Source organism: Periplaneta americana, chromosome 1 (genome assembly GCF_040183065.1).
Source record: "Periplaneta americana isolate PAMFEO1 chromosome 1, P.americana_PAMFEO1_priV1, whole genome shotgun sequence".
Classification (NCBI taxonomy): Eukaryota; Metazoa; Arthropoda; class Insecta; order Blattodea; family Blattidae; genus Periplaneta; species Periplaneta americana.
The window spans coordinates 182,838,485-182,866,438 of record NC_091117.1 but is presented as its reverse complement, the minus strand read 5'-3'; positions in this window follow the sequence as shown (position 1 = coordinate 182,866,438).

Genomic DNA, 27,954 nt, shown 5'->3' with positions numbered 1-27,954 from the left:
CTTATCTCACTCGAGGGTGCGACATTTGACCGAGTTCAAGCGAGCGATTTAACTCCAATGCAGCACTCTGGAGGGTTACCAGAACAACCAAGTTATCTAAAGTGTGAATGTACTTAAATAACAAATGACAAAATGAAATGTGACGGCTGCCAGTAATGTTGAATTCTTTATGGCTTTATGCCCATGTTTAACGTCTCTCTCTTTTCACGAGGCAGACAAGACTACTCCATCTAGACTGCGCATGTGCCGTTTCACTCGTATGAAATTCCCTAGTCTCCATCCCATATTTAACCTCATGCTGCACTCCCGTACCCCGCACACGCTTCAGCACCAAAACATGATTTTGGTCTGCCACGTCACAGACAAGAGATTCAGCAACAATTGAGGGGTTGGGTGCAAGAAAGGCACTTCTCTCAAATGCAAGTTTTGAGAAAATTGATGTTGAAAATTCAAACCGTAATAATGTGTGTATGATTTGAGGCTTTCTCGGCGTTGGTTCGCTAATATGTTTTCGCGGGATATCAGCCGAGTTAAGATTTTGGAATGCTCCAAGCTTTCGACTGCTATCTCTGCAGCCATCTTCAGGGAAGTGATGTCCGAACAGAAAGTCGAAAGGTTATATAGATGTTAGGCTGTCTCAGGTGAAACGGGATTGGAGACCATAGAGATCAAGCTGGAGAAAAACAACTTTAACAGAGACAGTGGACTCCAGCTCAGTCAGGCATGGACACCGGCCTTAGACCAACTTAGGCCCTCTTACAATCAAGGTCATGAAGATCACGGACCGAGGACGGCAACCGATTCCAACCGGCGGAATAGGGCTCGCCGCCCGCCAAACTTCACGCAGGAATCCCGGGAGGGGCGGAGCTTACGAGGGATGACAATTCCCGGCCCCGGATTGGCCGATCCGCCAACCAATCCCGTTTCACCTGAGACAGCCTAACATCTATATAACCTTTCGAGTTTCTGTTCGGACATCACTTCCCTGAAGATGGCTGCAGAGATAGCAGTCGAAAGCTTGGAGCATTCCAAAATCTTAACTCGGCTGATATCCCGCGAAAACATATTAGCGTAATAATGTGATCTATGCAAGCCTTTACATTTTGGATACTCCTGATCTCTACGATCACAGCATTGACTACAACTGGGTGATCATATGTATAACAGATCAGAAAACACAATAACGCGTTTTACTCAAAAAGGGCACATCCTCTAAAATGCCCTTCTTGCACCCAGCCCCTCAATTTTGCTCCCGTAGGCTTGCAAATTAGACTGCGGCTGGCGATAGACATCAAAATGCAAGAAATTTAAAAGTCAAATTTTTCAAACAAAATATATCGTAAAACCTGAGTTTTGGTGAAACGTATAACACCAAAGTGACAAGTTAAATTTCAGATATGCATCATATCAGATGTGTATATTCAGAAGCAGCCACTGGCTGTGAGAGACCGTCATATTACCTGCAAAATCACTTTTCTCTGAGATTTTTAACAGGTGCTTACTTTCTTAATCACTAGGGACCGGATTTTTATGTAATTACATATTATATTCCTTTCAACCTAACCGTATTTCAATAACAAGTCTTTGCGAATCTTGTAATTACCATTAATATATTAAAATTTGATACTACATATTTTTACATATTTACTCCACATTACATATTATTGGTATTACATAAATCTACATATTTTGGGATTTTATTTATTTTTACTTCTTTAAAAGGAAAAAGAAAACTTCTGCTGGAGAAGTTTACAATTTGAAATATGCAAATTTAAAAAGCCTTTTTACCTACCCGAAGAAGGATATATTTCGGGAAGAAACATAACATCTTACTTCCAGGAAGTAAAAGAGGCACTCACCCCTTACCGCCCACTGTAAATATGAGTGAATAAAAGGCAACCTTTCTTATACAACTACTTTGTATTGTAAAAATCAAGAAGGGAATAATCTCATACGCATAAGCGGACGACATAGTGGTAGGGTCTAAAGACCTTACAAAGTTACAAGAAACAATAAACATCATGGTAAAATGGTGCAATAAAACAAATTTGATATAAATGTGAACAAGACAGAAATGATGACACTCAGAAACGGCGGAAGAGCACCGGAAACAGTAGAAATCGTCATAAAGAACAGAAAACTAAAAATTGTACCAGACTACAAATATCTAGGCTTAACAATACAAACCAGCGCAGATATTGATATTAAATATTTTCATGATTTTACGTGTTTTGGTACATATTCAGCTTATTTTTCTTACATAAATATGTACATATTTCACACCTTGATATTATATAAAAGTCCGGTCCCTAGTAATCACTTTATAAAGAAAGTTAAAAACGAAAACACTTTACCAATGTTTCCGAAATATAAAAAAAATATATATTAGTTTTATTTACAGTATAAACAAAGGAACTCGACTTCGCAACGCAGTGTGAGCTGGTGTATATTGATCAGTGTGCGCGGAGTGGAGACCACGTGTCACCCACAATGTCGTTAAAGGAGAAGCTCCACTAGAGCACATGCAGTCATCCAGATTTACGACTGATTGCACCTGTTTCTTACAGACACTTTTGATGTCGTCAGTCAGTTGAAAGCGACATATTCTCATAAAAGGAAGAAAAAATAATTTATAGCTTTATTCTGAATGAAAGATTGTAAAATAAGAGATCAAATCAGAAAAGGGAGCATGAAGAAACAGTGTTGAAGGATTTAAACGAATATTGAAGGGAGAAAAATAGGCAATACCAAACAATGAAAAAGAGGTACGTAGATTGAACGGTTTCATTCTTCATTAGGCCGAAACAAGTCTTACAGGCTTAACGCCTTCTTCTTAGTCTCCGCGTATGATTATGTTTTCACAATTAACTAATATTTAACAAAATATTTTTCACGGATTAAGGGGTTAGGCACAGCTTACAGCAGTAAAATTTTGGAAGTATTCAACATTTTTCCCCCATTAATGTATCTTGTACAATAATGAAAATTGCTAGGTGTGTAAAACACTGTCCTTCTGCTATATGAAAAAAATATTTTTACGATTAAAAAAAAAAAATTATTTACTTTACTTTTTTTTTTTCAAAATTCAGTTCACTGTGCAGTGATGAAGCGTTTACCACATAACTAAAAAACTATCCAACATTCTGTGATGAAATTTCTTGTGTGTATTAATGCATATCATATCTACAATATGATGCAAGATCACTTCTCTATTTTTGATAGACTGTCTGATAAAAAAATTAATTCATTTTACAAAATTGTCAAATATCAGTATTTTCTTCTAACACAAAATAAAAAATATATATAATTTATTAAGGAATGTAGTTGAAAGAGCATGATATGGTAAACATGAGTTTTAGTAATAAAATAAAAGAGAGAGAACATGAAAAAGTTAACAAGTTTACGAGTTATGAGGAAAACGCTTCATCATTGCACAGTGAACTGCACATTTTGAATTAAATATATATATATATATATATATATATATATATATATATATATAATTTTTTTAAATCGTAAAAATATATTTTTTTTTTCATATAGCAGAAGGACAGTGTTTTACACATATCAATTTTCATTATTGTACAAGATACAATAATGGAGGGAAAAAATGTTGAATATTTCCAAAACTTTTACTAGTGTAAGCTGTATCTAGCCCCTTAAATTTGCAACTTCTTTATGTGTTAATCAGTGATATATAAGTGTTAAAAGTGTATATAGAAAAATGAAAGGAACATTTTTTCTTTCTTCATATATTTCAACGTATTGGTCAGTTATGAAGGTCTTTTCTGTCCTGGAGAATGTCACAGTATTTTAAGAAGAGCGGTGATAAGAAGAAGGTGAAGACTTAGGAATAACAGGAATCTGAAGTACTCGCATCAGACAAAAACTTAATCTAGTAGCGTATTTTCCTACCAAAAACTACACTGACATCCATTCCTGAACCTACACAGCATCTACATTCAATTTATAGCAAATAAGCACATACACTCATATATATATATATATATATATATATATATATATATATATATATATATATATCATAGATAATTTATTGAAGTTCCCAAGCATTTATGTTATAATATCAGTCCAGTACAGATGAGGAGGCGAGACCTGGCATGTGAGCTGTGCGAGATGGGAATGTATGAGCTATCAGAAAGAGAGTTTGTTGCATGATGGTTAATATTATACGAATTTACAGACACGGAAGTCCATTTCAGACTAAAACCTATCTTCTCCCTCCATACCCATTGGCGTTATAGCGTCGGTATATCCTAAGGTCACAGGATAGGTCTTGCCTCCTCTACTGTACTTCAAATCATTGACAATAAAAAATGCACCTCAAAATACTTAGTACAAAAGCTGGAATTCATTACACTGTTGATATTTCTTCGAGACGACAAGTAATATTCCATTACTTGTACGTTAAACGAGTTTCAATGTATAGTTAAGATATTGTGTAAGTTTGAAAATGAGTGCAACGTCTAATAAAATGTTAAATGTTATGTTTTATTTAACGACGTTCGCACTGCCGAGGTTATATCAGCGTCGCCGGTTTGCCGGAATTTTGTCCCGCAGGAGTTCTTTAACATACCAGTAAATCTACTGACATGAGCCTGTCATATTTAAGCATACTTAAATGTCATCGACCTGGCCCGGGATCGAACCGCAACCTCGGCCATAGAAAGCCAGCGCTATACCAACTGCGCCAACCAGGACGACAACGTCTAATGAAAAGGACAGATTTTATTTAATGAGATCTCAATTAAATTTTGGTGAGTCAAAGAATTCTACATTACTCCAATTGTAAAATAGGAGCCAGTAACCTGTGGAGTAACGGTTAGCGCGTCTGGCCGCGAAACTATGTGGCTCGGATTCGATTCCTGGTCGGGGAAAGTTACCTGGCTTAGGTTCTTTCCGGAGTTTTCCCTCAACCCAATATTAGCAAATGCTGGGTAACTTTCGGTGCTGGACCCCGGACTCATTTCACCGGCATTATCACCTTCACCTCATTCAGAAGCTAAATAACCTAAGATGTTGATAAAACGTCGTAAAATAACACATTAAAAAAAACGCGCCAGTAATAGCTTTTCAGTAAGTATAGGCCTCTCATGTTTATGTTATGGTAACACACACGAGTTTCGAACTGTCTCTCTAGAACGCTCGGATCATAGGTTATACCTATATTTTAAAGATTCTTTAATTTTCATCATTTCTAAATTACAGGCTATCTTTAGAGAAACGAAAAAAGATTATATACGACTTTGGACAATATATGGGATTGAAATGAAAGAGAAAAACGAAATTCTTTGCGAAAAGCTGCCTCGCATCTACACGTACTATCTACTGGTAACAATGTACAGTGACCTTGTGGGAAGTATGAAACCGAATGTCCACCCAACTAGCGTTGGAAAAATCAGTTCATAAATTTCTTAAATGACGATAAAATTCTTGCAGTTGATTACAGTGACGGTGATAATGATTACGATAATTATTATTACTATTATTACCACCGTACTCTGTAATAGTGGAAGTGGGAACGGAAGCACCCCGAGAAAATCTACCCTACAGCGTCTTTGTTCACCACATATTGGACTAGAAACCGGCTTCCAAGCGTGGAAGTCAATGCTAAGAGTTCAAATATACCCTATACCAAAGCTAATAAAAGAATAAAAATTGCCCTCATCCACCCAGTACGCGTCCACGGAAGAGGCACAGTCCCGATGACATCAGCAAGAGAGAAATCCCAATGCGTTTTTCGGGATACTGTGTACCTTTCACCACAACGCACATACCATCATGTGCAGATGATGACGCATGTGACCTCTTTCCTCGCAACACATTTTTATGAATCACACTGGGATAGACATCGCAATGCATACGGAATTTTAATTGCTCCCACCGCAGTATCTCCCATGACAGTTTCCTGTGCAAACGTCCGATTCTTGGGTTTACACGTTGAGATGAAGATAGCAAGATAAATTTTTCTTTCATCCCTAAACAATACAAATTAAAATTAAAATTAATTACTCAAATAAAATTTGATCATCCATCACGCATATTATCTAGCTAAATATAATTACTTCGAGGAAATAGTAGTTTTTCTTTAAAGTTTTGTTGTAGCGAGAGTTCCCAGAACCACGAATACCCTTAGATAGATTCCGATTTTTTTTATAAAACATAAAAATAACTCATAAAATATAATTTCGCAAAACCACGCACACTTCGCATTTTGTACTCAATTTCACATTTTATCATGGATTAAAAATTACGGTAATATATAATTTATTGATCGATCAGCGCATTTAGCGCTATACAGACCACTTCTAAATTAAATTCAAAATGTGACACTGAACTGAGGGCAGCCTAGATTGGGGTCCTCAGTGAACAAAAAATTGTTAATAAGTGATATACATAGGTTAGTGTGATGATAAAGTTTGATTATAATATGAGGTCCATTGGAAGTCGGCTCTTGATTGTGATGGGAAATGTGGACATTCTTCCGAGAGAATAGTGGACGGCACCTGGAACATTTTCTAGGTTGTTGTAGAACTTCTTAGCTTGTGAATGAATAAATTGTTTGAATGTGTCAATACCAGTTTCTCTGTGTAGTAGTCTGTCACGGACAAACCAAGGAGAATTGAGTGAAATTCGTAGACTTTATTTTGAAATGACTGGATGTGTTTAATTTTACTTATTGTAGCTCCTCCCCAGACAGGACAGGCGTAAAGTAGTAGAGGTCGTAATAGAGTAAAGTAGCATGTAATTTTGTAACTTTAGAGATGATTTCTTGTTGAGAAGCGGATATAATTTAGTGAGTCTTGAGTAGGCCAATTTAAGTTTCTTGTTGAAATGATGTTTCCATGATAGACGGCGATCTAAGTGCACTCCAAGATATTTTACAGCTTCATCCTTTGGTTTCCACGGTATCACCTTAGATCATATATATAACAGATTGCTCATCTCTATGTTAAAATCGGCAGCACTTTGAAGAGAACAACCGCCAGGATTGCCACCCGTTCGCTATTTATTTAGTTGGTTATTTAACGACGCTTTATCAACTACTAGGTTATTTAGCGTCGATGAGATTGTGATAGCGAGATGGTATTTGGCGAGATGAGGCCGAGGATTCGCCACAGATTACCTGGCATTCACCTTACGGTTGGGGAAAACCTCGGAAAAAACCCAACCAGGTAATCAGCCCAAGCGGGGATCGAACCCGCGCCCGAGCGCAACTTCAGACCGGCAGGCAAGCGCCTTAACCGACTGAGCCACACCGGTGGCTCCGTCCGCCGTAAACGAACACGAGATGGCAGTACAGTCGCTAATGCAATTCAAATGGGAGTTATGACGTGACTTTTTATGTAACAACTAGATAGCAGCATAGTAAACCTGACAAAAGCTGTTACCGTCAAAGCCTATAAGACCGAGCAATCTAGGTATATAAGATCTAGGGTATCACGTCGGTTGAAACATTTGTGCATAGACGATTAGCAGGATGACACAAAGTAAATATCATTGCTTCGCATTTGAAGTAGTTCAACGCGATGCGTCAATTTTCAAGCCAAGGGCATATGATGTTTAAGCTTCCTGAAGGTGATTTGAGGCTATGTTAATGTTGCGATGGGTTGCATAAATAGATGTATCTCTTCATACATAGCAATTTGTGCAGTTGGTTACGGTGATATAATTAACATGCTTTTAAACATAACATTATTTATTCTGACAGCATTTGGGCACATTTAGCATTTATCGTGATTGCAAAAATATACTACAACCTCTGTCTATAAACTTGTCGTTAAGAGAGAATTATTCTCAACTGGACTTGCAATTTGAAATTCTGGGCAGCCCTGAAGTGCAATATACAGACGGATAGGTGTGGATGCAGCGCGCTGGCACCAGGGCGTTCCTCCATAAGACAATGAGAGTGCCACCTCTGTACATAGCATTATGCAAAAAATTATGTTGTTTCAATATTCTAATGCGGATATTCTTAAGGAACAAAACTCAATTTTTCTTCCAGCCATAACCTGACAAGCATGCGAGTACCCTTTAATAGCAACCACATTTACTGCTATTAGAAACGGCTAGTAGATACAGTAGGCCTACAGTACAAAATGATGTCAATCTGTTTCATCAAACCATACTATAGTAATGAATGGACCATTACGCCTAAATTGAAAAACTAATTTGAAATTTCTGTCTTGTGTCCAAATAAAAACAGTTGCTAATTCATGTGCCCTGAATCCGAATTTAAGATCCAAAATAACTCATCACTTACAATTTTCAGACGAAATTGAAAAGCATTTTTCATCAAATAATATAGCGATGGCTGAGAACTAGACTGTTCTAAGTCCAACTTTTTATAAGGACAAAATGTCTGCTTCATTGTGTTCCAGTTCTTGTCTGCATATATGAATCGAACAAAACTGTAAATATTCCTCTCCATAAGGTTGCTGTGAAGCTATTCCAAATTGTTTCATGAAGCTTTGAATGTCAGAAGCTTAAAAGAACTCTCCTGAAGAAAAAAAAAAAAAAAAAAAAAAAAAAAAAAAAAAAAAAAAAGTAAAATGCGACGTATGCAAACGGACGACAGTACCTGTGTGAAAATATGATTCAATATTGAAAGCTCTTTTGTCACTGGAAAACGCGAACATATTTCTAGAACGTACTATACTCAGTAACTCAGTACTGTTCGTGTTTACTATGACCGTAAGGTGACTTTGACTGTATACGCTTGGCTCTGTGTGGAGAACGGTTGGAAGTTTACTAGTAGAGGGAGTGAAGTACATTAAAAAAACCAGGTACAATAAAAATTGAAGTAAAAATAAAATGATGTCCCTGTAAAATATACAGTGGACCCTCACTAATTAATTCGAATTAATTGAGGAAAGACTCAGTCTGAATTAGTGGAAGTCCGAAAACGTGTACTTCCGTGAAAATCTTCCAATCGATATTTTTTCAGCATCACAATACTTTCTCTTAAACTTCGTGTAAGGGGAAAGTACAAATAATACGAAATGAGATTCATGAAGGGTGATGTCTGGGGATAGTACGGGTTTCCGATACTGACCTAAGTTCAAAGGGTATGGGGATCCAGAATCTGGGTTCGGGCTTGTCAGTAGATGATGGAACTTCACCTGCAAGACCCAGGAAGGATGGCCCGCCTATCAGAATAGGATTCACGAATACCACCAGAGCCATCCGTAGGACTTAGACAATCACCGCAAATATAGGGCGTATAATAGGCCTAAACAAGGAATCCATCCGGATCTAGTCCTCGTGAAATAAATAAATAAATGAATAAATAAATAAATAAATCAAGGTGAAATGACTGTTGTGGTACGAAATTCATAAAGCTAGGTGAACTATGAAAATAACACTCATTCTCCAATCTTGTACATCACCAAGTATCATTCCAGAAAAGATCGAGGATCTAACTTGCCTCCGCGGACTTATAAGTCCTCGCTGCAGCACCGAGTCACAGCAGAGTGGACTCAAAATTTCAAACAGGTCTGACCACCTTCACTGTAATCTTCCAGTAATTCTTCCGTTTGTCATAACAGTATGTTTTCTTCGGAAATCTTGTATCATTTCTTCTAAACTATGTTCCTTTCATTTGGTTCTGTAAAATTCTCCATCTTCAAGATATTGTTGTCTTTTATATTTTGATCCCAATAACTGCGTTTTTAACTTTATCCGTTCGTCAGAAAATGCACAGGATAAAAAACTGAAATCGTCTGGCTTTGAGATTTCTTTGCTCTCTTTCTGTAGGATCTAGATTTAGGAACCAAAGGGTTGTGTTGATTTGGATGTAACTTAGTACGGTATCAGTCCATTCATCTATTAACTATTATTCTCTCTGTTCCAAAATATGGTATAGAAAGATGTCATTTATTCCGTTCCAAAATATGGTATGCATTTGTTAAAGTTGTCAGTAATATAATGTAACTTTAATACATCTTCTAGATACTTATTTGTTTGATAAATTAACATAAGAAAAACTAGTAAATAGAGTAAATTTCATTCTGTGTGATGTAAAATTAATAAAAGAAAAAACAAAAATTGCTTTTTACAGAGGCAATTTACATAAAAATTGCAATAAATTACAATCCATTTTATACGAATGTTGTGCCTTAGATGTTCTATTCAAAATTCACTGGGTTAGAGTTACATATTCTGCAACAGGAACACCATAGAAGGTGCCCATTTGATTTATGTCCATAATGAACTATTTAAATGTTATAGTTTGATACGTTACAGAAGACTAGGAACATTCACAACTGTATTGTCTGATAGTTCCTCCACTACTGAACCGAACACCATACCGCGAAACATTTCATGCGCGCATGCGCAATAACGAAACTTGTTTTATTTGTTACTATACCATATTTTGGAACGGAGGGAGTATGAAACGCACCTGGAACGCTTGAAACAGTGCGGCTCACAGCCACAATAAGAGGCAAGTGAACCTGTTTATCAGGGAGAGGGTTGAAGGACTGTGGCGACAGTCTCTTGACATGCAGAGTTGCATAACAGCGGAGCTGATTCATGGATGTCGGCGCGGCGCTCTGACACGTTCCGTTACTTTATCGGAAAGTGTTGCCTCATGCCCCAACTCTGTGACAGCACCGAGTTCAACACCGGGACAAGTCCGACACATCTGGGCATTGGTGTCGCAGTTGCACGACAGGCACTATTTGTGTAATCCATTATCCATGCTAATTAGGTTTGACGATGTTGGACAGCAATTGCAGATCTTTCAGCAACGCTAGTGCATGTACTATTTGTACGAGAAATACTTCACATCTTCGTTACATCCGTCCGTGGCTGTCTGCCAGTATCAAACAAGTCAGCTCTGACTGGGCAGAATTGTATTAAACTGGAATATTTAGTATTTTTTTTTTTAATCTTCGTTCCTTACCATGATAATCATAGTATGAAGAATTAGGCTTTGATCTTATTTTTCCCCGGTTACATACCATATTCTCTTTCTTGGATGCAATGTGTCCATTTCATACTGAAAGAGTAGTATGGAAATCTTGACCCGTCCATTCCTGAGACTATTTCGTTTATATGACGTCATTCCATTTTCGGTCAATGAAGTACAGTGGAAGCTCTTAAGTTCGACATCCTATAGTTCGACTGCTTACGTAAAGAATTAGACACTCTCCTATACGGGCACTAAGAAATGGGTTTGCCATTTGAATGAGGATTGGTTCTGTTCTTGGAGTGATACTTTTGTTAAAGGAAAACGGAATATTTTATTGATTAGGACATCCATATTGATTACTGATTTTAAATGAATAACTCTTCTTTTTATATTTGAGAATTGTGCCGTTTGTGAGAAGGAACTGTCGAAACCCACTGTGGTACTAGAAGCGCATACACAAGTCTCGGGGCGGGCAGGAAATGCAAGTACAGTACTGTATTCGTTGATGGATAACCAATAAGAATTTGTATTCATTTCACCTGCCACACCCACTAACCTTATTGGATTGAACTTTCAATTCTGTTCTGTCGAACTTAGGAGAGTCCACTGTATAATGAAATTTTGAATTCCAACTAGTCACTGTCATACGTCGCGATAATTTCTGCAGCTCGATTTATCACTGTCAATTTATCGCAGGAATCCATTGTACTAAATAAAGTGCGAAATCCTACTTCCACATCTACATCTTCATCTTCTAATTCCATGCCCATTGTATCTAAAGAAAATGATACTCCTTCATAACAATTGTTCATTTAATTAATGTATTAATCAGGTTATTTGTAATTATACTATAAAATGTTTAAATTAAATTATGATTTCAGCAGATAATGAAAACGCATTTCTGTTATAATAACAAGAGAAAAGCGCAGTACATGTAATTAACATTTTTAAACCTGTATTTCGCTTTTCTCAATTGGCATTACTGAATAACATTCAATTTCTTTATTGCAGTAATCATTATTCATTTATTTCGACTTCACAATGTCTGAATAGGTTAAGTATTCATAAATATAAAATTATTATTTTGTGAGCGAAATTTAGGACTATATTATTTATATTTTAATTTTATTCACGAAATAGTCCTAATAAATATCACTCGAGGTTTCGCTTCGCTGGTGGATTTATCGGCAAATCTCAGACCTATTGTGACATTACTATAGTTAAATTCTTCTCATACTCGTATTTGTACACTCTCAGTTACTAAAGTAATATTTAGCTTCTTCATAAAGACATCGGTTGAACTCAGAGCTTTTTTTTTTTTTTTACTGGTATTGCGTACAGGCCTATATAATCACTGTGGCTCTTATAAAGTTATCCTTCTTGCTGCAGATCCACGTTTCGCATGCATAATTTAAAAGAGGTAGTCCCGTCGCTCTAATTTCCGGCAGCCAATCGCGTTGCAGGTCGGCTACATTTAAACGTGTGCGTCTTGTGATTCGCTGATTCATTTCTTAAGGCTCGATAAATACTTAATATAATCTCCCGCCATTTTAGCTCTTTCGTTGGCGTTCGCAGAAAGCACACGAAGACGTTATTTGCCGCTCAATTATTTGCTGAATTACATTGCGTTTGATTTATTATCATAGGAGCTACGACATAATAATGTTTAACGGTGTGGCAAATAGATTCCTCGTATGGTAGCTCGGCAACCTAGGAACAAAAATGGCGAACGATACTACCTACCTAGACTTTATAGAGCCTTCACTTTCTAAGACGTAAGTAAAGAGGCGGAGTCACGCCGGAAATAACAGCGTCGGGACTATACATACATACATACATAGAGCCTACTAGAGATGAACAACGATCGAGAAAGCAAGACTCAGCGCCCGCAAACCCGAAAACCCGCACGACAATGTTGTATTACGTCGCGTCCTTGACGTAAAGACTACCGAGTCCTCCGAGACTCGATATTGATCATCTCCCCGATATTGATCATCTCCCGAAGTCCCGAAGCAGCCTTCAATCGCCGCAGTTGTTTATATCTGACTGAACTTTTATCTACTTTGGCAACTGTTATATAGGATATGTATAAACAAGCAAGTAGCGTATTTGAAACATCTCTACCTTTCAGTGTATAATAATCCGTTCCCCAGTCTTTATTTAATTACTAGACCCTTATTAAAAGGCTAGGAATTTTCTTTTCATACGTTTAAGATCAAGTGTGTAATCTCAAGTAAAAAGATATTGTCATATTTTATGTTTCTTAGAAATGCAAATTTATTTGAGAATTGTTTTTTTTCTGTTTATATAACCATAGGTAATATCATATAATAGGACCGGAACATTTTGATAACTAAGATACTTTTCTGTTTTGTCTTTTTGTCTCATTTAAACATTTATAATGTTATTTATTTCAATTATGTATGTTATTCAAAGTTACGATATTTTTCCACGCCGACCAAATGCTATTTCGAGAATGACGAGCGAGACTCGAAGCGCACGAGAATGCCGAGACGAGACTCGAAAGACAAATGTAGCGAACGCAGCGAGCGAGAGCGGCAGTTAGTTTTGTTCTTCTCTAATACATACATACATACATACATGCATACGTACATACATACATACGTACGTACGTACACACATACATACATACATACATACATACATACATACATACATACATACATACATACATACATACATACATACATACATACGTGTACACACACAATAAAAAATACTGTAATTATATCGTTCAATCAATTTAACATTACGAAGTATCCTACAAACTTAGAAGAATTTACTTATTCTTAAGTTACAAACAAAGAACGGTGCTATTCAAAATCTAATGAAATCATTTTAAACATACAGTGTACAACAGCAGGTGCCAAATGCTGAATGCAGACATACGTATTTATGAGCACGATATATTCGGTCTGACGGCAAGGAAAAATGCTGCGACGGTTATGGAACATTCGTCCCACTTGTTTATTCTCTATAGACTCTCCTTCGTAAGGACACTTGTGTCGAAGAGCTCTCCAAATAAGAAACCCGATATTCCCGTCATGTATAGAACGTGTCTCTCCGAACAGTCAGTTTCAACACTGTTAGTCGACAGTACACACAAGAAACATCTATTCTTATACTTAATTATTGTTCAAACGTCCAGTAAAGTTGAACAAAGAAGTTATTTCGAAGAGTTTCTCTATAATACAGCCTAGATATTAAATAAATGAAATTAATTAACTATTCTAAGGTCTTCGTTAATACACTCAGGGACAAAAAAACCGGACACTTCTATATTTGCTTGTATTTTGTTGCCAATTATTTCAAAATGAAACAAAACCCATTTAAACAAAATAATGTTTCATTTAGCACCTTATACGACAACATTTGAAAAAAAAAATCTCTGATGAGAAAATTTACAAAAAATTACAAAGGGCGTATAACTATGGCATCGTTTGGTCTAACTGTTTTTTCATTTTATGGTGCCTTGAACATTAAAAACTCTTTTTAGTAACGGGTATTACCCCCTCTGGCTTGAATAACTGCATCCATACGTGTTGGCATGCTCTCAATTTGGTTAGCAATGTCTTCTTGAGGAATAAGTTCCCATTCTTCGCCAAGTGCTCGCCTCAACTCTTGTAACGATTCTGGTCTCGGTCGTCTATTCTTAACACGCCGTCCCAGCATGTCCCACACGTGTTCAATTGGGCTCATGTCTGGACTCCTTGCTGGCCATGGAAGAACATGGATTCCCACTTCTTGGAGATAATCTCCGACCGCATGGGCAATATACGGCCGTGCATTATCATGCATTAAAACAAAATTATCGCCTACAAATTGGCCAAATGGCACAACATGATCAGCCAAACATTCATTTATATACCTATTAGCTGTTAGTCTTCCATTTTCAACAAAAACCAACTCTGTACGAGCATCCGTACACACTCCTGCCCAAACCATCACTCCACCACCTCCATACGGCACATTTTCGGAAATGCAACATTGTGAAAATCGTTCTCCCCTCCTTCTCCAAACTCTTTCACGTCCATCAGGTGAGCACAGATTGAAACGGGACTCACCGGTGAACAGAACACAGCTCCACTGTCCATTTCTACAATCCCTATGATCATTTGCAAAACGCAGTCGTTCAACTCGATGCATCCTGAGAAGTCTGGGACCAGTTGCAGGTCTACTTGATATCAGTCCACTTGCTTTCAACCTCCTTCTAACTGTTTTGGCCGAAATTAGGCGTCCATGCATGCTAACAAATTGCTGGGCTACACTAGTAGATGGCAGGTTGCGCTCCCTAAGAACTCTCAACACCATATACCTGTCTTCATTTGGATTTGTAGCTCTTGGACGACCCGAACCTGGTCTTCTGGTATATTCTAGGGTCTCTCTACACCGTTTTATGGCATCATGGGTTGTGCTTCTAGCCATATTTCATAACATTTGCAATGTAACGTACACTGCGTCCATCATCGTAAAGGGCTACAGCTCGAGCCATATCTTCAGGTCGCATCTTGTTTTAAGACAAATGTTACAACCCCACTTAAACTCAGAAAATGTAAAAATAAAGAAATAACGAATGATAACGATAATGAAGCACAAAATGGTTGAGACAAAATTGTTATAGCTAAGACTCCGAAAGCAAAATTGGAATATTTGGTTGTAATGGCTTGTTTATAAAACAAAAAACAATCAACAATGTATACACGTCTCCATAACAACAGATGGTTACCATAATATTGTATGAGAAGATAATGTTTTGCAAAATACCAGCAAATATTAAAGTGTCCGGTTTTTTTTTTTGTCCTTGAATATATTTATTCAGCCACTTGCGTCGAAAACAGATTTAAGTGTAACAGAAGAAAAAATGTCGCCATCAGATCAGACAAATGTCAGCATCTGTTTGTCGTTCTGAACGATAACCTTATATTTTACGAGTAATAATTGATCCCCAATGTACCACCGATTATAGCTGTTGAACAATTAGGTGGCCCAGGTAACACAGGGGTTTTCTGCGGGAGCTCCGGTTTCCCTGTGGCATTCCAACAAATCTCATCTTATCTCATCTCATATGTAATGCAGACCAGCCTCCTATGGCGCATCCTGGGTAACGACCTTCGGTAAATTGGTCCACACAACTGGCTTCACAAGGGTCAATGACGAAAAGTCAAGTATCCGCCACTGGTTAAAAAATATATTTTAGGGCTTCCTAACCCATTTTAATAACTCTTATTTGAAAATGTATTAATTAAAATGAGATATATTTCATTAAAGCTTGTAAAATAGGTTCAACTGACGTGATTTATGATAAACTCGTGATATGTCGGTAGTGACATATGAGGTAACACTGAAATAAAATGACGAACTCCTGAATGCTGTAGCTATAGGTATCCTAAAAACAAAACTCAGCTCGAACTCCTGCGCCGGGCATGCTATACCCCTCTTACTCCCCTGCAGTAGGCTTCAGAGAGTGCTGGGAACGGGAGCATACGTCATCTGCGCGAGACAGTCACGCCCGTTGGTTTCTGCGCACTGAGTTTTGTTTGTTGGATGTCTATAGAACCTATAGAAAATAATATAATAAATAATTACAGCATGTCTAGGTCTCATCAATGTTCGATGACTTGCAGCCATTTTTTTAATCGATAAACTAATATTGGTACAGTCATGTCTTTGTAGAATTATATTTGTGTCTTCTCTGATTTTATTTTGAATTATTATGAATTGTGACATACAAAATTGGCTCTTGCTGGAATACAACATGATCGTAAAAGACAGTTATAGATGATTAAAATTAAAAACAAAATATGTACAAATTTCACATGCATTGACCACTACATTTGTTATAAACACAATAGCATTATTATTATTATTATTATTATTATTATTATTATTATTATTATTATTATTATTATTATTACTAATACTAGCCGTACCCGTGCGCTCCGCTGCACCTGTTAGAAATAAATATAAAGTAATTACATAATTAAAATAGGACGTTTGATCCAGGGAACATTAGTCTTTGATAGAAGGATAAATCGTTAAAATGTTACTTAATTTAAATTGTTTTTAAATAATTAAAATGCGATCATTTTGGTCCAGAGAGCTATCATTTGGTGCAATGACAATTCCTTTAACATGTTTCTTAATTGTTATTACATGCAACCATAGTTTAATGAAGATTGACATATCATTTAGTTTTAATGTGTATATTTTATATTACTTGCTATATGTTTCAGAAGTTACTGTAATAACATTGTAGAATTATGTCCATCTAGAGAAACTACAATTTGCAATGGTGAAATAATAATTAAACAATTAATTACCTTCCGATATTACTTCATACAAACACAGAAACATTCTCTGTAGGCTATGTTTAATAGCTTTCGATTGTTGTTGTCCAAGACCCTTATAGACGAAGTCATTTGTTTTTATTTCAGTACAGCACCTTAGATGGCGTTGTTATTGTAATTTTAAAACTCATTTATCTCATTTAATATCAGTCCTATGAAAATTTTGTATAGAATAAAACTTATCAGAAATTATTTTTAAAGAAACGTTTGTTATGTAACATTTTTCATGAAAATTAATAATAAGGGAGATATTTCGATTTATTTAATTCAAGCCCCCTTATAACCCCCTTTTTAAATAAAGTATTTTGAATGTCATATAGCCTAAAATCTAAGTTACAACGAACTTAATTTATATTCCAATTTTCATATAAATCGGTTCAGCCATTATCGCGTGAAAAGGTAACAAACATCCAGACAGACAGACATACAAACAAAATTTTCAAAAAAGCGATTTTCGGTTTCAGGATGGTTAATTATACATGTTAACACCAATTATTTTTGGAAAATCGAAAATTACCAGAAAAATTTTGGCTACAGATTTATTATTAGTATAGATTATTATTACTATTATTATTATTATTATTATTATTATTATTATTATTATTATTATTATTTATTGCTATTCGACAATATAGGCCTACACTCTGTAGAGGTCCACATGTAGCAAGTAGAAGAAAAGTGAAAAAGAAAGAGAGTATAATATCAAATCATTTCTCAGAAATTCGGCGTTTAAACTGTGTGATTTAAAACTCATTTCGTATGACCCATCCGTTTATAGCCCACGCTGCAAAATGATCTGAATAAATTATTTGAGAATACCTCTCGTGTAATTTAATTCTTGTTGGACACGTTTGTCAGCTTTCACGCCTCTTCATTTAATTTCTGTTATGCTTTTATTACTGCAGACTTCGATGTTGTTACACTTGGCGAAAACTGGTCGTTTAGGATATCAAGTTCACGGGCTCGGATCCAGTTGACTAAAACACGGCAGTCGCTAGGCTGGAACCCCTGCAATTCCTCAGGTCCCAAGGATTTCTTCACTTGCACATAACATTCAAATGACCATTCCAATTACAAATCATGTAATGATTAACGGTATTATTACATAATGTACTTCTGGTTTAATTTCTTGTCTCTCTGTCCTTCATTACTTTTACATACACATTCATCGCTCTATAAATGGGACATGAACAAGTACGCGTAAGGAAGATACAAATATAGTACTGTGCTCCAACCACGAGAAAGTCTCTGCCGGATGAGACGAAGGAGAGTAATGCTGTGAATGAATGTTGATGTCATAAGATGTCATAAGGTCACACACGTGGGTACTCGTATCTCTATTGGCTCGCTGTCACAGCACAAACAATAACATTGATAAACACATGTTTATACTACCCTAGTTACAAAATTAGATCACTGTTAATCTCCTGGTCTTTTAATCTCTCCATACAGGAAATAACAAATGCAGGAGAGCGAATGGTTTTTAAACTGACGTTATAACGATAATATTATATATCTACTTCGCTTCAATAGATGACGCAATAGTAAGCACATTCCTTTCACGGTTGATCTCCTGGTTGGAGAACAGTACGATTATTTAGTCCTGACAGTCGCAGGCGATGTGCGCCTTGGTCAGGCGAGTCCATTTAGTTACGCCAAGGGGTGTTTGGGTTATTCACTCGCTTTCCTTCGAAGTGGTCGGATGTCATGCGTGCGGTAGAGCTGTATGTTTCCAGTACAATTAAGCTGTACTGCATTTCTTTACCGACCGCTCGCCCTTATCTCTACTCCGGAACTCTCCCTACTCCTCCTATTACTTCTCCTCTTTCGCGTCGCTGAGCTGTCAAGACTAAATAATTGGTCTGTACGTATAATCATATACCCAAGAAATAATCTCTATTGAAATTTACAGTAAATTATAAGCAGTCATTATCGACATCAAGGATTACACATTTTGGCCTGTTCCATCTCAAAATTGTTCAAATTACTTATTCCAGACTTGACCTACGCTTCTTTTTCTTCTCGGTGATATTGAAAGATATCCTTGGTTATACCGGCGTTTGGCATACGCTGAATATGATCTCTCAAATTTATTCTGTATCTTATAATTGTAGCTGCAATTGATTCTAATTCCTTTTTGTGTGATATCAATATTTATTTTGTGAACCAATAACGCATATTCTGCTACAAAACGGAGAAATGCCAATTTTGAAGACTTATCTTACCATATCAGAAATAAATATCAACGTGAACCAATTATTAACTAATGGCGGATACTTAACTGTTCGTTATTTACCCAGATGAAGCCAGTCATGTACATAGATCAAATTACCGACAGAGTCCTTACGCAGGGTGTGCCTAGAAGGCTGGTCTACGCTACACCCACCATGAGATGAGCTGAGCTGAGCTGAGCTGAGCTGAGATGAGATGAGATGAGATGAGATGAGATGAGATGATGATGGAGACTTCTTGGGATGCCACAGAGAAACCGGAGCTCCCGGAGAAAACCCCTGTGTTACCTGAACTACGGGCTTACCCAACACAAGTTATATTATAAATTGGAGGTACGCCGGAAATCGAACCTGGATCCACAGGATTATAAGTGCAGCGCTGTAGTCACTAGATCACAGTGGTGACGTATGTGGAATAATATTGAAAACGTGAAGATAATGAACAATTCCCTCGCTGCGGACGATTAGAACCACAAACATAATGGCAAGCAAGAAAAAGTGACCCGTGATGTCAAAGACATTGTGAAATTTATGATACCATCTATTTGAACAAGAGTTTATAGCCGTGAGTTTGTTCGTTCAAGACTAAAATCAGGCCCGAGTCATACAATTGGGTTTGAGATATGACGAGCATTACAATGCCAGCTCCACGGAGCGGGTTCACACCCGGCTGGCGTCTCGACGCTCCATATATACGATAAAACCACACTTGCTGCAGCGTTATGCTGTAGACCTGCATGCCGTCCTCAACTCAACAATTTAATTAACGTTTCCAATTTATCAAATCTGGCGTTGCAAGCAGTGGCGAACTCGATTCAAGGGGAAATCCTCTAACAGCACAGTCCAATAAGGTTTCTACTTTACTACCAGCTGCCTAGGGAATATTTTATGGCATATAATAAAGCTTATAATATTGCACGTAATACAATAATATAATAATATGTAATGCACTGAAGTATAACTTAAAAGTGTATGATTGCGAAACATGGACAGTAATGGAATATGGTGCTGCATGTTGGGATCCTTACAGATTAGAATATATTAGGATATTGGAAAAGATTCAAACACGCGCTCTCAAGGATTGTCGTAATAATTCAACATTAAAATGGGACACACGGACAGGACAACGCGAATTCGATTATGCGCAATGTTCAAAACATACTGAGGTGAGCCTGTCTGGAGAGAAATAAAGAAATAGTATGCAGCCGCCAAATTACTCTTCAAGGAACGACCACTCATATAAATTGAGGGAAAGAAGACAGAGGACGGACATTGGAAAGTTTTCTTTTCTCAATCATACTATCAGGGAATGCTTTACCTGCAGACTTACTAAAGACTTTAACAATAACCAAAAATGTATTTCGAAATAGGCTTAACGACTTTACTAATAGACGGTAGTACATTATGCACATTATTTAAAGGGTGTAACTGATGTTTCATTATTTGAAGTGTTGTATCAGTGAAGAAGTGTGTTGTGTCAGTGAAGTGTGTTTGTGTCAGAGAAGTTTTATAGTTTATAGTGGTACAGCGAAGTATTTGAACAGTGAAATGTTTTTGAAGTGTTAGTGAAATCAGGATAGTACCAGTGAAATGTGTCGTAGTTCCAGTGCAGTGAGTGAGTTGTCAGCGAAATGAGTGTAGTGCTCAAAGGTTCTTGTGCATGTACGAACATATCACACTCGTGGGTTTTAGTTCGAACTTAGGGTTAAGATAGAAATTTGATTTACTTTAAATGTTATTTTAAGTGATCGTGCTTCATTTAATTTAGGATGCTCCTTGTTAATATTATTATACGATTGTTATTATTATTTATTATTAATTGTGCCTATTATTAATTGCCATTATTAAGTATAATTAGTTACCACTGCCACCGGATATATACCCATTTGCAGTGTGAATAAATACATAGGCTACATAACTGATGCACAAAGACTCTGAATATTTTAAAGGCAATGTCATGTAAATTTTTTGGAGCGGTGAAGGTACATTATAACAAATAATAATCCGTGGCGCTACAGCCCGTGAAGGGCCTAAACCGATCAGCCTGCTGCTGGTCTCACCCCCACATGCCGAAGCAGAGGTGAACGATCATCCAACCAGAATGGAGGTATCGTGTGGTTAGCAGCCGTTATAGCTCGCATTCGCAAGCGGATTTCGCTACCTATCGTAGCTTCCCAAGTGCATCACGATGCTGGGTGGGCACCGGTTCCATACACTGGCAGAAATTTCATGAGAAAAATTTTTCCTCCACGAGGATTCGAACCAGCGCGCATTCCGTAACGCGAGTCCTAGGCAGACGCCACGGCGCGGGACACATTAGGCCTATAACAAATGAAGGAGTTATTACTTCATCAGAAATATACTTTGAGGTATTCCATTGTGTTCTTGAACTTAGCATTTCCAACGTTTCAGAGCAGAGACTGAGGGCAGAGGGCAGAGACTATTCTATTAGGAGGGCAGAGACTACAGATAGCGTATGAGAAAATGAGTCATCTATTCTGTTGCGCTCGTTACGTCTGGCTACTCTAGATTTATTATATATTTAAAGAGTCAGACATACTAGCAAAAATTAATAACAGAATCATTAATGTATTGGACATAATCATGAGATCTACGGTGGACAGACTGATTAAAATAGTACTGCAGAAAGAGCAGCAGAAAGAAGATCATTACGACATCAAAATTCAAGATTCTTTGATAAGGGGGAAAGTGATTCAAACATCTTCAAAACGGGCGATTGTAATTCCTTTTTGTTTAAATATACAAAACTGGTGTAATATTGCGAAGTCAGCAAGAAAGTTGTACAGCTTGTAAATGCTTGATGTCGTTAAATAACCGATTAAAACAGTGAGTAAGAGAATAGCTGCAATTACGGACATAAAACAATAATGAACTAATGGTCATTAAATAACAGATTAAAACAGTGAACATAAGCAAATGGCAAATAGCTGCAATTACGAACATAAATGAGTAATGAGTTAATATAATACAAGTAAAATAATACTATTCGATTATAGAATAACAATAATGATACTGATACCGAGAATTCCTATGAAATTAATTGGAATAGCAACATTATAGGTCGTTGCTGGCTTAGTAGCGTCCTCGGCGGAGGCAGGTTACCGTGTGTTTTATTTCTGGACGCTAGCAATTCTCTTAAAACAAAGCTGTGCATTCAAGACCGACTACAATACCTCGGATTCTAATACAGAAAGCAATATGGAGGCCACCGATGGGGAGGCTTTGAATGCAGTAATTCATTGATACGACGGGTATTCGAGATTTTTGTTAACGCAGAAGTTATTTGACACCTATAAGGTATGTTATTTTAGGAACTAATCACACACATTCAACAAAGGAATCACTTCAAGACAAGACAATTTACAGATTTCAATTACAGTTCGACAGATTCAAAATGTTTCATGAAACAATTAATAACATTAAGTCCAAATAGTTATTTCTGAAGACATTCTGATCAAAAAAGTAAAATAAACATTTGTCCTAATCTCAATATTTTCAGAGTTACACTAATTTGAAATTGTTAGTAAAATACCTTTTTTCTTTAGTTTTAAGGGTAAAAAAAAATATTACAAATAGAGAATGAACTATTCAGAAGTGTCATTTCTTTAATTGGTTAGTGTTCTGAAGCTAAAAATGTGTTGTTTAATTGCTCTGTACAGATTTTGTTTTTCAATTTTTAACTAAAAATTGCATCATTCTTACGCACTTATCACAAAAATTGTTACAAATCATACAACTTTTGGAACTTGATGCTTTACAGTTTAATTATGCATCCTAATATACAGTCTTAAAGAATTTACGCGTACAAGAGTGGCGTGATTTGTAAAAATTGCTGTGATAAACAGGCTTCGGCCTAGGGACACAGAGCAACCAGTATGAGGTTTAGAGTACACGGAGTATAAATTACGTCATGACCCGTGTGGAGAGATGACTGCAACAGCGCAGGTGGGTCCGTAATGTGCATCACCGTTGTGTGTATTGCTGCTTGGTTGCGGTACGTGTAACAGGCTTCAGCGTAGGGACACCTGATTGAAGGTTACAACTCACGTTAATACTTTAATGATAGACATTTATTGTCTACATTATAAATGTATTGTATATGCTGCATCTCTCTACAGGATGAAATATATTTTGTGCCGTACTGTGACGGACTGTTTACATGTTGAGACACGAAATAACGGCGCGCTCCATCTCCCACTCCACTCGACCAACACAACACTATCGACCGTGCGTTCTAAACTTCCTGCGTTTCTGTGCCCAGGACCGAAGCCTGGTGATAAATATGTAAGGAAATGTAATTTTGTAACTAAAAATCGAAAAAGAATTCTGTACGAAGCAACTATGGGATTCACAACACATTTTTGGCTTCAGAATATTAGCTAATGAAAGAAATGATACTCCTAAATAGTTAATTCTTTATCTGTAATATTCTTTTACCCTTAAAACTCAAGAATAATGGTATTTTACAAACAACTTCAAATTAGTGTAAGTCTGAAAGTATTGAGATTAGGACAAATGTTTATATGACATTTCTTGCTCAGAATGTCTTCGGAAATAAGCTCCGTAAGGGACGGTAAATCCTCGTGAATTACCTTGTATCAAGCGGCCAGACGGATAGATGAACAAATCGAATTAAACTGTTGCACTTACTGCTCTCCACCCAGGAGATAAACCGTGAAAGGAATGTGCCTATTATTGCCTCATCTATTGGAGCGAAGTAGATAGGTAATATTAGTTATAACGTGTTTAAAAGTCATGCGCTCTCCTGGATATGTTATTTCCTGTATGGAGGGATTAAAAGACCAGGAGATTAACAGTGATCTAATTTTGTAACTAGGGTAGTATAAAAATGTGTATATCGCTTTGAGAGATAGCCAATAGAGATACGAGTACCCACGTGCGTGACCTTATGACATCTTATGACATCAACATTCATTCACAGCATCACCCAGCTTCGTCTCATTCCCTGAAGACTTTCTCGTGGTTGGAATACAGTACTGTGCTCCAACCACGAGAAAGTCTTTGCGGAATGTGAATGAATGTTGATGTCATAAGATGTCATAAGGTCACGCACGTGGATACTCGTATCTCTATTGGCTCGCTCTCAGAGCACAAACAATAACATTGTTACATACATATTTATACTACCCTAGTTACAAAATTAGATCACTGTTAATCTCCTGGTCTTTTAATCCCTCCATATAGGAAATAACATATGCAGGAGAGCCCATGGTTTTTAAACTGACGTTATAACGATAATATTATCTATGTACTTCGCTCCAATAGATGACGCAATAGTACGCACATTCCTTTCACGGTTGATCTCCTGGTTGGAGAACAGTATACAGAATGTGAACAAAAAAATTGTACGCAATATAGATGAGTTTATCTGCTATTCGAAACAAAAACAGCATTTATAATTCAGTTTCTCCTCCAAATCATGAGCGCATAACATTTTTGTTCTACAACCGATAAAAGAGCAAAGGCTTTGGTCATAATCTCTGTTTTTCTCACGAAATTTACTGAACCTTCTCTCAGCCGATGGAATGAGGCACACCAAGGCCGGCGCCCACACAAGCCATATCAGCAGGGTGTGACCACGGTGATAAGCTCAAAGTAGCATAATCAAATATCACAGCTGCTGATTATGGACCTGAAAAACAAGTCTATGTCCAGTTGTCCACGGCTCAGTGTTACGGCAATTACTTCACCAAACGTTTGTGTTCGTCACCATTTCCTTTCCGAACAAGGAACTGAGTGCCGTGCTAGATGTACACAGCGGATACAGTAGTTTAATTTGTCGGTATGTCCTTGCTTGCTGGCACCCATTAAATCTGACGCAACATAACAACGTAACGTGTACTGCATTAATGAAGTGTACTTGTACTTCAATGTCAGAGAGGATGCGAAAAGGCGATACCATGTCTCCACGCCAACGCCGACTTCATGTGTTATCATGGTAAGATAACTAAACTATAAATCTTATTCTCACGAAGGCAGCTGAGACTGAATTCCTATTATCTTATTTCACAAAGTGCAGACAAATTAATATGAAACTAAAAAAAAAAAAAAAAAAAAAGAAAGCGTTATGTGAAATGTCAAGAACTATACGGGCTATTCCATCTCAAATCGACCGAAATATAGAGAAAATTGACCTTGCAATTTTTAAATACAATGAAACTTTTTGTGTCCGTTGACAACTGTGATACAATGCTTTGTGCAAAGTTTGAGGCATCAGAACTTCATTAAACTATTTATCGTATTTTCATAAAATTAGCAACTTTAAACTGTTGTGGCTCCGAAACTCTTTCACCCAATGATCAAAATCATGGTTCATTTTGATGCTGAGAAATTAAAGTTTATATTGACATGTAAACAGTTTTTCTTATTTTTTATGGAAATGGAGAAATTTAGATTTTTCTTCATTAAAACGCCTTTGACCACGAAAAATTATTTTTAAAATATATGGTTAGTTTCCGCATTGAAAGTACAAATAAACACATATTTTTTACTGGTGCACCGTTGATAAGAAAGTATTGAAAATATAAAATAAAGAAAATAAATAGTAGGCCTACGCGCGTGAAGTAACCAGCTGACTGTGAGACGAGAGCTAGCCGAGACCAGAGCAGTGGCCGAGACAAGCAAGGCCAGGAGACAAACACGTGATGTTTCGTCTAGTAACGCATAGCTGGGCTAACTTTATCACAAGTTTTCATAAACACAGGAGTAAAATGACGTCCAACGCTTATCTTCAGCTCTCGGCCAGTGCGTGCGGTATTGCGCCTTTCAAGTCCAAGCGTGTGAAAATAATTTATTTAATACCCTCGAAACTTATTGCCAAGCCACTAAGCAAACAATGCCGAAGTCCCTCTTAATAATGCAAGGTTTTTTCTCAATATTTTTTACAGTTTTACAAATGCGCAAAAAGCCTAAAAGTAAGTAAAATCAGATTATCTGTCTCTCTATATACAATAAAAATAAGGATTACCTCTTAACATAACCTACCATATGTCAGCTTCAAAATAAGCTCCCGTTGAATGTTCTGCAGTAAATGGTTTCAGACTTCTGAGCGCTGAAAGAGGCTTGTTTTTCTAAAATACGCTAAATTTGTCGCTCAATAGTACGAAAACCGTTTGACTTTCGATCTTATATTTTTGAAAATGCACTGTCCTCAGCACCTTGTATAAATAGGGAAAAAATTAGAGTATTAAAAAATGCGAGGATTTTTACTGATCGATTTCATATGGAATAGCCCATACGAATATATAAAGGGTTCAGAGCCATAGTGGGCCAAGCGCCATTTATTAAAAACGGAGAAAGCAAGGATTAAAGTTAAGTGAATACCAAAGTTTAATGAAGATTGACATATCATTTAGTTTTAGTGTGTATACTTTATATTACTTGCTATATATTTCCATTGAATTAAGGTAATAACTTCATTTTAACTCCTATTTTCTACGGTTTTAGTAAATGGCGCTTGGCCCACTATGGTTCTGAACCCTTCATATAAGCTACCGTACTTTCCCTCCCTTGTCTTAGCCTAAGGATGTCTCCTACATTAAAATGCACCAAATATAGACCTATGTGTTAATCCCGGTATGTGAAAAATCGAACTTTTTGAAGTACAGAACCCGCCGAAAAATTGTAGGTACTCTTTGTCAGAATGTATCGGGATACTGATATTGTCAACTGATTTGAATTACGAGTATGTTGTAGTATGGTCTTTCGCTCGACAGATGTCGGTACTTTCATCACGATAGTGAGGAAATAAAATGACTGGAGCATGCTTGACGTTCGAGAAGCGAAAATGCGTTCTAAAGTGGTTTATGAAGTTTGATAATGCCGTTGAAGTGCAGCGTCAGTGGAGGCGGGAGTACGAAACAGAACCCCCAACCCGCCAAACAACTGAATGTCACCACACTATCACCTAGCCGTACGAGTTTTCATAGATGACAATCTGCAGGAACATTGGATTGGACGAAGAGGGTCCATTGAGTTCCTCCACGGTCGCCAGATTTAACCCCTATGGATTTTACTTGTGGGGAACTGCGAAAGATCAAGTTTATCGACGTAAGCCAGGAGATTACAGCGGGATGTGCAGCGATCTCCATTGAAATATTGACCGACGTAGCTGCGGCGACCGCTCGTCGTTGCGTTATGTGTCTGGCCGCCAAAGACGAACATTTTGAACAGCAACCATGTGCTTAACTGAAGACAGTACTACATGTGTGATCAGTATTTAAATGTAAAACAAACACATAATAAATAGTTTTCGTTCCTTAAAGAGTGTATATATATTTTTTGGCGGACTCTGTAAATTAAACAGACTTGTATAGCCTAGTAATAGTTTATAAGAAATAGCAATGGGAAATAACGTGGATACTGTTTCCACTCAATG